Source organism: Cydia pomonella, chromosome 24, assembly GCF_033807575.1.
Source record: "Cydia pomonella isolate Wapato2018A chromosome 24, ilCydPomo1, whole genome shotgun sequence".
Lineage (NCBI taxonomy): Eukaryota > Metazoa > Arthropoda > Insecta > Lepidoptera > Tortricidae > Cydia > Cydia pomonella.
In genome coordinates, this window is record NC_084726.1 from 10,962,090 (window position 1) to 10,973,421 (window position 11,332).

At 39.5% G+C, this 11,332-nt stretch overlaps 1 long non-coding RNA gene across 1 annotated transcript; it reads right to left on the reverse strand.

Moving 5' to 3' along the window:
* Positions 1–2,663: 2,663 nt before the first annotated feature.
* Positions 2,664–9,974, reverse strand: LOC133531199 (uncharacterized). The gene is made up of 4 exons (XR_009801496.1): positions 9,949–9,974; positions 9,567–9,602; positions 4,505–4,525; positions 2,664–2,686 (listed from the first exon to the last, which is right to left on the reverse strand). It is a non-coding gene; the product is annotated as an uncharacterized LOC133531199 (long non-coding RNA).
* Positions 9,975–11,332: the final 1,358 nt, after the last annotated feature.

The following is an 11,332-nucleotide window of genomic DNA, read 5'->3' on the forward strand; positions in this document are numbered from 1 at the left end:
ACGTTTTAATCAGGAACTTTTACAATAATATCTCATCAATGCTTTTACAAATTGTTTCTCTCTTGACAGACAGAGTAAAGTAAGTGTCACAGATAATGCATATCTACTTTACCCGCCAAAAGTATGGCTTTTGGCGGGATTTCAATAACTGTCACTATAATCTAACGCGATGTCCTAAGACACGATGTTAGGTGTCAAAAAGGCCTCGAGTGAGCTTGCTCTTCCGTTTTAAAAACACGAGTGGACCAATTGCCCAATATCGATGATGCGCGGCGCGGGCGCGGGGCGGCTGCAATGTAATGTGGTGACGTGGGCGCATACGCAGGCGTGATGCAGTGCAGATGACGCGACGTTGTGATGTATAGCGATGACGTATCCGTGCCGTGGTGCAGTGTATGCGTGCCTAACAAGCTGGTACGGTGAATAAAATAATTTAAAAAATGACAGATTACCTTACTTGACTTGCTACCCTAAAATATGAGTAAAAATAAATATAAATACATTAGTTATTTGGGGTAGACTGTGCGGAAAGAGAAGAATCGTAGAACGAATGGTTTCCCTTTAGGGAATGTAAACCGGTTTTTATTTGTATGAAATTTCGATTAATATCCGGGTATTAACCGTTACATACAATTAAGAATCGGTTTAAATTTCCTAGTTCCCTTACTAATACAGTAACTTAGACATTAGCGTTTGCATCAAATCTGGTAGTCCTCCTAAATCAGAACTACCGGATTTGACGCAAACGAACCCCATTACAAAAGACGAATAACTTACTGCATTATACATTCCTCGACTCTCCTCTTTCCACCCAGACTCTTATTAAAGGTGATTTATAAGTAAATTGCAGCTATGATACGTATATGTCACTTAGTATCAAACGCCACTTATTTGTCATGAGGACAATATTGTGCTATTTTTAATTTATGTACTTCATCCTTTTCTAGGCCTCACTAATATATACGGAAACAAATACCTATTTTATTAATTCAGCTTTAAAGATTAATTTGAAGACACGTCAAATTTCCCGAAAGTCCAATATAATTCTTGACCATGCGGACATTGCTGTTCTGAATCTCACTGAGGAGCTACTTGACAAGCTTGAACGTTTGCAAAACGTTTGCATCAGATACATTTTTGGCCTACGTATGACCACATTTCATCTTTACGCTCCCAACTCAAATGGGTGCCCAGGTATGCTAATGCTATATGCTATGATAATGGCTGCTGCTGTTTGGCGTCGTACATGCATGTAATTTCCCTTCTCGTTAACGTCCTATTCTCTCCTTCTTCTCCCCGTTATCTCTCGGAGAGATTTAAATTTTTAGCAGAAGGCAGCGAGCATCAGCTCTGTTCCAGTGCAGATCATTTTCTGGCTATCCCGCCTCACAAACGTCGATTCTATGACAAGTCTTTTACTGTGTACTCTGTCAAATTATGGAAGTCCTTACCGTCTTCTCTTCGAGTGTCAATCGATCGCATCGCTAAAGCCGAATTAAAAAGTTGTGGCTTTCGGACTGAACTTAATCCAAAAGATGTGTGCGGTTAGGTAGTTTTTGTATATATGTATTATATAGTAAAGAATTTATTATATATTATTTATTATATATGTTTTATTTCATATCCCATTTATATATTATAGGTTGTAGAACTTATAGGTTTACCTATCTTTTAGGAAATTAAATACTTTCTTTTATGCCGTTTAGTACAGCTTTGATGTCTACCGTTCTCCAATTCTTCCTCAATTTCTCAAAGGCTAACTGGAAGAGATCCCTGAAAGGGATAAGTTCGGCTTTGTACAAACTATGTGTTTTTTTCCTGTTTTATGTTTCTTTTTGTACAATAAAGTGTTTTACTACTACTACTATAATTTGTACGTTCAATCGGATTGCTAAAGTTGACATTCTATTGGCGCATATGTAATCGATAAATCGTGTTATTTAGTATCAAGTAGAAACGTAAACTTAGAATAAATTTAAAAATGGAAGAAATTACTGTCTTAGATGCGAGTTGAACTCACGACCATCACGACCACTAGACGAGACGGTACATTTTTCCGCTTCTAATTTTATCTTAAATCGTACTATGCCTGGAAAAGCTATCAAACTATGATAAAACTATCAAAAGTAATCCTCGTCAGATACATTTTATTATGCTCCTTATTGCTCATTTTATTGGTCTTCTAGAGAGGATGGAAGAGGGTCGTGCTGTAAGAAGAGCGTATGTAGGGCACCCGGGTGGAAAACGTCCGTCTGGACGTCCCAGATACCGCTGGAATAACGAAATCATAAAAGACCTGTTCGTCTTCAGAATACCCAACTGGCGCGAAGTAGCGCAGGATAGGGCAGAGTGGCGCTCTCTTGTGTCAGTGGCCAAGATCCTGTTTGGGTCACTGAGCCAGTGAAGTAAGTATACTCCTTTAATTGTCCTCTTGACAAATACCTAAGTGGCGTTTGATACAAAGTATATGTATAGTTGTCATTTACTTATAAGTCAGCTTTAGTTAAAGTCTGTGCTGAAAATGAAGAGTCGTGGAATGTATAATCCAGTAACTTTGTCAATTGATTTTCCTTAAGTTGTGATCTTCACTCAGTTTCCTTGAATATAATTAATTACCCAGATGCCAATGTTAACGGAATTCAATAAAGCAGGCTTTATAGTTTACCTGTCGTGTTTCTTCTGAATCCTGTGAAATAAATAAAAATGGAATTATTACGGTTTTGGTAAGATGGAATTATTACGGTTTTAGGTAAGATGCATTGGCTTCGAAAGCTGGATAATTTTGGAAATGGAAAATATCCACTTCACTACCAGCGCCTTGGTGTTCAATTTCATCAACTGAATCTATCAACTTGACATTTTTGCGACTAAAATCCATAACGGCCTCTTAACACTAGCAAGATGCTAAGCGTTGCAGTAGCGTAAGGTCGCTTAAGTTACAAGTGCTTCATGTTTTATAGAAATTTGCCATTTTCAAAATTTCCACGCTCCCGAAGTTACCACAAGGGTTATTCTTTAATGGGATCACTAATAGGGCTCAAGTACACGGTGCGAGAACTCGTATGCGAGTTTCATTACATTGCGGTATTTGATCGGTCGGCCGAATTGGTTGCAACCTCAATAGTCCGCAATGTAACTAAAATCGCATATTATTATTAATAAGAATTAAGCGTTGTACAGTCTTTTTTGTTTTTGTAAGGTCCTGGCAGAATATCAGCGATGTGGCTTGCCGCGTCATCATGCTGAGCCAGCGCCTATTCTCTGCCACGACACATGGTTTTGCATTCAAGAATTGTAAACTAGTTTTAAGAATAATTCTAAGCTGCATGTTCTTCTTATTGATACCTACCTACCATGTATGTTGTGGAAACGAATAAAGTTTTTATCTATCTATCTATCTATCTATCATATGAGTTCGCGTGTCGTCTAAATCAGCCCACAAGGTAGAGAAAGAAATTCTTGCCAGGCAGATCTGTCTGTCTAGCTTTCAAGAAGTTCTTTCTCTTTTGAAATAGCTACTTCCAAATTTCATCTTGCATCGATTATTTAATAAAGTCGCATTCAATCTTTATTTTTATTTTGACGACCGGTTTGGCCTAGTGGGTAGTGACCCTGCCTACGAAGCTGATGATCCCGGGTTCAAATCCTGGTAAGGGCATTTATTCGTGTGATGAGCATGGATATTTGTTCCTGAGTCATGGGTGTTTTCTATGTATTTAAGTATTTATAAATATATATATATATTATATATATCGTTGTCTAAGTACCCTCAATACAAGCCTTATTGAGCTTACTGTGGGACTTAGTCAATTTGTGTAATAATGTCCTATAATATTTATTATTTATTATTTATTTATTAACATTACATCACCATCGACGTATAATGTAGTCTATATTATTTGTAGACTATAAGCACGGTTATGTTACACGACATTCGTATTATATTATATCGTTTAGCATACAATTTTGCTTGGAGATATTCTTTCATAATAACATTAATAACCGATTTATTGGCTTTATAAAAAACATTAAAGACATCGATTTTACTTCGCATATCTAATATAGATTGAACTAAAAATGTTCAAGCATCATCATTATTGTTTTATGTGGAGGATACATGGCGTTGCAACATGCTGGTTTTTTAACTTTTCTGTTTAAAATTAAAAAAAAATTTAATTTTTTTTGTTGTGTTCCTGCCGGTGAGTAAGGTTGCTAGAGCTCAACGAGGGGAGGGAGGGGGTTAGGGTCGGCAACGCGCATGTAACTCCTCTGGAGTTGCAGGCGTACATAGGCTACGGAGACTGCTTACCATCAGGCGGGCCGTATGCTTGTTTGCCACCGACGTAGTATAAAAAAAAAATATCTTCTTTCATTAGCAGATTATCATGCATGCAGCTTTATAGACCATGGAACACATTCTGTTTGATTTAAACTAACTGATTTACGTTAGATGCTTTCAATTGAATTAATGTAAATAGCAAAATGAGGAAATTATAATACATACCCCAGGAGGATAATCACAAGTCTGAAAGCAGAAAGATACTTAGTTTTGACGTAAACATTATGTCGTACATTAGAGACTTCAAAGCTATTCAACGGGTTGCACTCCGGGAGTGCCGGCCGAAGTGAAAACTTGAATATTAACATTGTGCATTTTTGATATTTTGGAATGGTTAGGGAATTTTTTTGCACGAATTGCTTTAATTATCAGTATAAAAGTACTATCATTTATATGGTAAAATACAATATTCATTTATTGCGCTATCGTACACAAACATGACAATTTATATTTCATTAAAAATTTAACACTTTAGAACTATTATAATTATTTAACATTAAAAAGTTTATCTCAAAATTCAAAAATTTATTCTGCAAGTAGGCCTCAAGGGCTCTTTTACTAGTCAATACAACATTTATAGTAACATCATATAGTGACATGAAAAATACATAACAACATTTATAAATACAACAGCCAATACCTGGGTAAACATTACATTATAATAATCTTAAAATAAATAATTACTACAATACAATAGAGATGTATAGTCTCTGTGGTTAAAAACACATTAAATCTGGAGATGTAAAAGGTCCCCAATATCAGAGTACTAATACTAATAAAATTTGGAGGTGTAAAGTCTCTCCAAGTGTCAAAATAAAATTTATACTAAATAAATAAACCGCGTCTGGACTGTTAAACTAGCAGTCTCATAAACTAATGCTACATTCTGTACATAACTAGTATGTACCAAGTCAAGTATATTATACAATATGACAGAGACGTATAGTCTCCACGGTTAATACGTTAAGTTTGGAGATGTATAAGGTCCCCACGGTCTGAGAAAAATAATAATACACAATAATAATGACATTAATAAGATTTGGAAGTGTAAAGGTTCTCCAAATGTCAAAGAATAAAAAAAGATAAAAAATTGTATGAAATACATGTTTCACGTCAAGAGACTGTTAAGCTAACAATCTTAAAACTAGTTCTACCCTCTCTCAGAAAAATCATCTTCTATCCATAATTTCAACGACTCTTACACCATCAGCATTACTAGAACCATCATCGCCAATCTCTAAAACTGATACGATAGGTTTATGGTAGCTGAAATAAGAAACGAACAATTTTGATTCGAACCTATTTAAATGTCTAATAAAGACCGCATCAATAGGTCTACTGGCTTCAATGACATTCTAACAGTTTTTCGATCAGGTCACGTGTCCGTCTTACGAATTTTCAATCTGACGAATCTGTCGCTCACGTGACCTGTCGCGAGTTTGACATTTTTCCCCATCATAGAAAGTGCACAGCGCCGCTAAAGAAGTTTTCACTTCAAAAAAGGATAAAGTGTGACGTTAATTATAACTACCCATAAAAAGAGGGCAGCATTTACCTATCGTGCACCTAGCGAATACAACTTTAAATATTAGGCACGTCAAATTAATGGGCAATCAGGGGAAATAATTAGTGTAGTTTTGTAAATTGGTACTATTGCGTGCGTGCGCGCACGCGCGTGTGTCTGTGTGTGTGAAATACATTTTCGTATCATCGGGCCCATGCCCGGTATGTCCGACTCAGATGTTCAATACCGACTAAAAAAACCTCCTCTTTCTCCGGCCTCTGCTTCCCCACAGACCGCCGCTAGGCATTACTTCGCGGGGAGAGGATCTAGCCCTTGCTTTTCCTTCTTACGCTTGAAGTCGCTGCTTCTTTCCTTCCTTTCTCTCTCTTTCTGTTGAACGCAGGTCTTGGAGTGCTTTTGTTGCAAAAGTGTTCGTCGCGTTCCAAGCCTTCTTGGATGACAGCATTGCTCCTATTAATGTCTCTGGTTGAATCGTCTGTTTAAGGGCAGTCTCCAGAGCATTGCGTAGTAAGTTGAAACGGGGACACGCAAAGAACACGTGTTCCGCGTCTTCAACAACTCCAGGACAGGACGGGCACTCCGGTGAGTCATCATGTTTGAAACGATGAAGGTACGCCCGAAAGCAGCAATGACCTGACAATATCTGTGTCAAATAGTAATTGACTTCGCCATGGTTCCGACTCAACCAGACATTTACCTGTGGTATAAGGCGGTATGTCCACCTGCCTGTTGTGGCGGTATCCCACTGTGTTTGCCATCGACGTATGCTGCGTTGTCGTTCTTCAGTTCGGAGTCCATCAGCACTTGACGTAGATGACCTCCGTATCCTGTAAAGAACTAGTCTTTCCTTGGCTAGCCTAGCAATAGGCACCATTCCGGCAATGACGCAAACCGCTTCCTCAGACACCGTGCGGAAGGCACTTGCTACTCTCAGGGCACTGAGCCTATATACTGATGCGATTTTTCTTCTTGTTTCCTGTACTCCGAGGGCGTCCGTCCAAATGGATATTCCATACGTCAGCACTGACGTCACGACTGACGACAACAGTATCTTCCTGGTCTATTTCGGGCCTCCAACCTTAGGCATCAGTCGTGATAAGCTTGCCCTCACTACCGATGCTTTGGCAGTTACATGCTCCACTTGCTGCTTGAAATTAAGTTGGGCATCAATCATCACTCCCAAATACAATGTATGTACCGTGATGTAATTTCCTGTTTTCCAACTATCAGGCTGATGGTTTCCACCTTTTTTCTACTAGTGATAAGCACTGCCTCGGTTTTGTGTTCGGCTAGACGCAGGTTCACCGTTGCCATTCACTGGTTTATTTTTCAAAAGTGATGTCAAATTGGTGGTTAATCTCATCTAGATATTTCGCGACGATGACAACGGCCACATCATCGGCATACGCCACGAGTTTGACATTCTCTGGTAGTACTAATTCCAGTAAGCCATCGTACATGATGTTCCACAAGAGTGGGCCTAGGACCGACCCCTGTGGTACTCCTCCAATTATTTTATATTCCTTGGGGCCGTTCTTCGTATCGTATTTTAGAAGCCTATCTGTGAAGTAGCTCGTAACCATTTTACGCAGGTATCCTGGTACTCTTTTCCTTTCAAGTGCCCGCATAATGTAGTTCCAATTGGCGGAATTAAAAGCGTTCTTTATGTCTAAGGTAGCTACCAAGCAATACTTCTTCGTACGACCCTTCCATCGAGTCCCTGCAATGGCATCTTTGATGACACGACTAGATTGATAGCATTTATGGTTGATCGTCCTTTTCTGAAGCCGTACTGGTTATTGGCCAACGACGGGTCAACTGCTGCTTCGATCCTTTGGTGGATTATCCGTTCCAGTATCTTACCCGCTGTGTCTAGCATGCAGAGCGGACGATAAGATGATGGTTCATCTGGTGGTTTCTTTCCTTTAGGGAGTAATACCAGTCTCTGCTGCTTCCACTTACGAGGAAAACTGCCTTCTTTGAGACATGTGTCGTAGACTTCCATGAACAATGCCGATGCTGCCCTGATAGCTGTTTTTAAGGCGCAATTTGGGACTCCGTCTAGTTTTGGAGCTTTATTATTTCCGGCTCGCCTACACGCTTCCATCAGTTCGTGCTTAAGCACGAACGCGAAGCGTTTCGCGTCGCAAGCCTAGGTAACGTTCATCATGAGGTTTTCGGTCGTTTCCTCAGATTTTCCAACGATAATTGAGTCACTATCTAAGGCTATTTCAAAGGAAACTGGGTCAAAAGATTTCACATTCCACTCAATTGTGTTGGCTTGCCTATTTGCTCTTCTAGGTTTCTGATCAGTCGTAATTTCCCAGAGTATTGCGCGATGATCACTGGCTGTAACTATCCATCACTTTCCAAAAGTAGCTTCTCTTAGTAACGCTGCTGCTGACGAATGTGAGGTCTATGATTGAGATTGCCTCTGGTGAATGTTGGTGATACACCGCTGTTCAGCAGGATTACATCCAGCTTGGCCATAGCCTCGAGTAGCGCCCTTCCCCGTGAGTTATTCGCATTCGCCCTGCTACCCCAGTCTACTGCCCAAGAGTTGAAGTCTCCGGCTATCACAAGTGGAAAATGTTGCTTTGCATCATCAGTTAGCCGATCCAAGAAATCTGCAAATTCGTCACTAGACAGACTGGGTGGAGCATAGCAGCTGTAAAAGCGAATTCCTTTTACCCATACTGCTACGAAGCCGGCTTCTCCGTTGTTTACTTCACTCTGGAAAGGAAACTTGCTGCCAGACCAAATGGCGGCTTTAGTGGTACTGTCTGTTTCCCATGGTTGAGTACTCAGATGTGTAAATGGTTCTGCTATTAGCACTAGGTCTAGGTCTAGCTCCAGTTCACGCACGGTCTGCATGAGGAGATCATGTGCAGCCTCACAGTGGTTGAGATTGAGTTGCATTATCTTCATGTTCGTTTTTTGCATAGCATGGTGGGCACAATTTTCTGTATTGCCCTGTTCAGTACATATAGCAATTTGAACTAGATTTTTGGATTCCGCGATTTTGTGGCCTCCTTGTCCACATTTTATACGCAGTTGGGATCGGTCTACTCCACTTATATTCAATAAATGAAAATAAATATAATCTTTACTAAGCTTTACTTTCACGATTTTATTGATATATTGGTTCAAAAGTTAAAGAGGGACACACTATCATTTCTTTACTCTTCAGAGCGAAGCCTAAACATCTTGTAGCTTGTAAATTATTGATCGTAGAGTAAATATAAATATGACCTAATTTGTAGAAAATTGAATTGAGATGTTCGAGATAACCCCCCCCCCACACACACACACATCCTCAGCACATCCCCCTCCCCGAGGACCTTTAATATGTTCAACTGGACACCACAAGGTATAACTACAAGGTGTACCAATTTACAAAACTACACAGTTTATTTTTCCTGATTTTATTAATTTTGTTAAACTATACTCGTTCGTATACTAAAGTATGTTTTTGTTTGTATAAAAACATAATTAGCGTTGGTAGCCCAGCGGATAGGGCGCGTGACTTTTAATTTGGAGGTCACAGGTTTCAAATCCCAGCTCATGGGCAGAGATAGCAGCTGATTTCATATGAATTAGTGCCTACGCCAATTCCTGGGATGATTGCCAAGTGGATCCCAGGTTCCACAAAAATCAGGATAACGCTATGAAGACGAAAAGTGTATATAAAATATTTCATACCTGCGATGATTGTACTAAACTTTCGCAATGCTGCCACTGAAAATTATAAAAATATTTGTATTTAATTTTATGCCACTGAAAATTATATAAAAAATATAAGACATAAAAATTATAAATTTGATGAAACCTCATAGAACGTCTACCTCTAATACTAGTATCAAGATCAACTTTAGGTAAATACTATAGGTACTTATATATATCTATATTCCACTGAATTTTAAGCAGCAATTTTTATACTCGCTCGGCCTTAAGTAGTGGATACTTATATTTGGAAAAAAAGTATGATAACCAAACAGGGATTCATTACACGTCAGGCCAGAATTGCTTTACGTTAATATTAGAGAAATTATATTAATATATTAAGTAAGAAATGGCAATATACTTTTCCAGTACAGCAATCCAAATACTGAAAATTTATAAAATCTTATAAGCTTTGTGTTTAATAGTTCACATAGGTACGCGGTCAAGGAATTTAATTTCGTACCTTGTCACAGTGACAAACAACATGAAACTCGCTAGAGACCTCATACTATTGTCACTGTGACAAGGTACGAAATGGGTAGGAAATTAAATTCTTTGACTGTACAATACAAATACTCTTTATTGCACACCTCCGTAAAATAAAACAGAAACACAAGCAGAGGCAAACAATAGGCGGTCTTATCGCTAAAAAGCGATCTCTTCCAGACAATCTTTAGTTAACGGAACCTTTAGGTACTTATTGCTTATGCCCGATTACTAAACAGAAATATCAAAATCAACGTTAGGTTAGGTTAGGTTAGTACATGTATGTTCATTTTTTGATAGCCTATATTGTGTCTCACTGCTGCTGGGTAAAGGCCTCCTCTGTCTTTTACCACTCGTCACGGCTTAGTGCATGCTCTCGCCAGCCAAAATGAGTTCAGGTTGTCTCGCCATCTAGTGTTTGGGCTGCCGCTGTCTGGTGATCTGTGATTGCCCATTCAGTCACTATTTTGGCTCATCGGGTGCATCCGACTGAGCTTGGTGGCCTTCACACTCACATCTGCGATAACAGTTTTGGACCGCAGCTCTCTCTTCCTTATCTGATTTCTACGGACGAGGACGAGGTTCTACGGACTCTGAGTATGCTGCTGCGCTCCATTGTTCGATGGTAAAACTTGAGTTGGGACTTTAAGGCTTTTGTTAGTGACCAAGTTTGGGCGCCGTAAGTTAGGATAGGCCGGATACAAATCTCGACGTGTTTGCGTATAAATGCTAGTAGAAGGCTGCCCTTCATGAACCAGTAGCACTTTCAGGCGTTAGCGATGCGTCGATCGATTTCCTTGGACTGCCTGTTATTGAAGGATGCTTTCTGGCCCAGATAGCTGTATTCGTCAACACATTGTATATCCTGCCCATCTACCGTGACCCTACGTTGGTCATTAACTGGATTTTTGTCCAGTTCATTTCAAGTCCGAGCAAAACTTGCCGTGCTAAGGTCTTGTAGCATTTGTTCTGAATAGGGTGCAGTGTGGGAGAACAAGAATATATCGTCGGCGAAACGCAGGTTGATAAACCTATTATTGCCGACATGAATGCCCATTGTTTCCCACTTGGTCACCAGCTTCTGGTAGACATTCTGTAGGCAAGAGGTAAACAACTATGAAGACCGAGTCACACCCAGTTAAACTCCTTTCTTGATGCGGAATTTAGGGCCGGGAACTTGCAGTTTGATTACTTTGGCAGTAAATGGTTCCAATGAGCTCAACATACATCAGTGGTATTGACTTGTTGTTCACGCATAT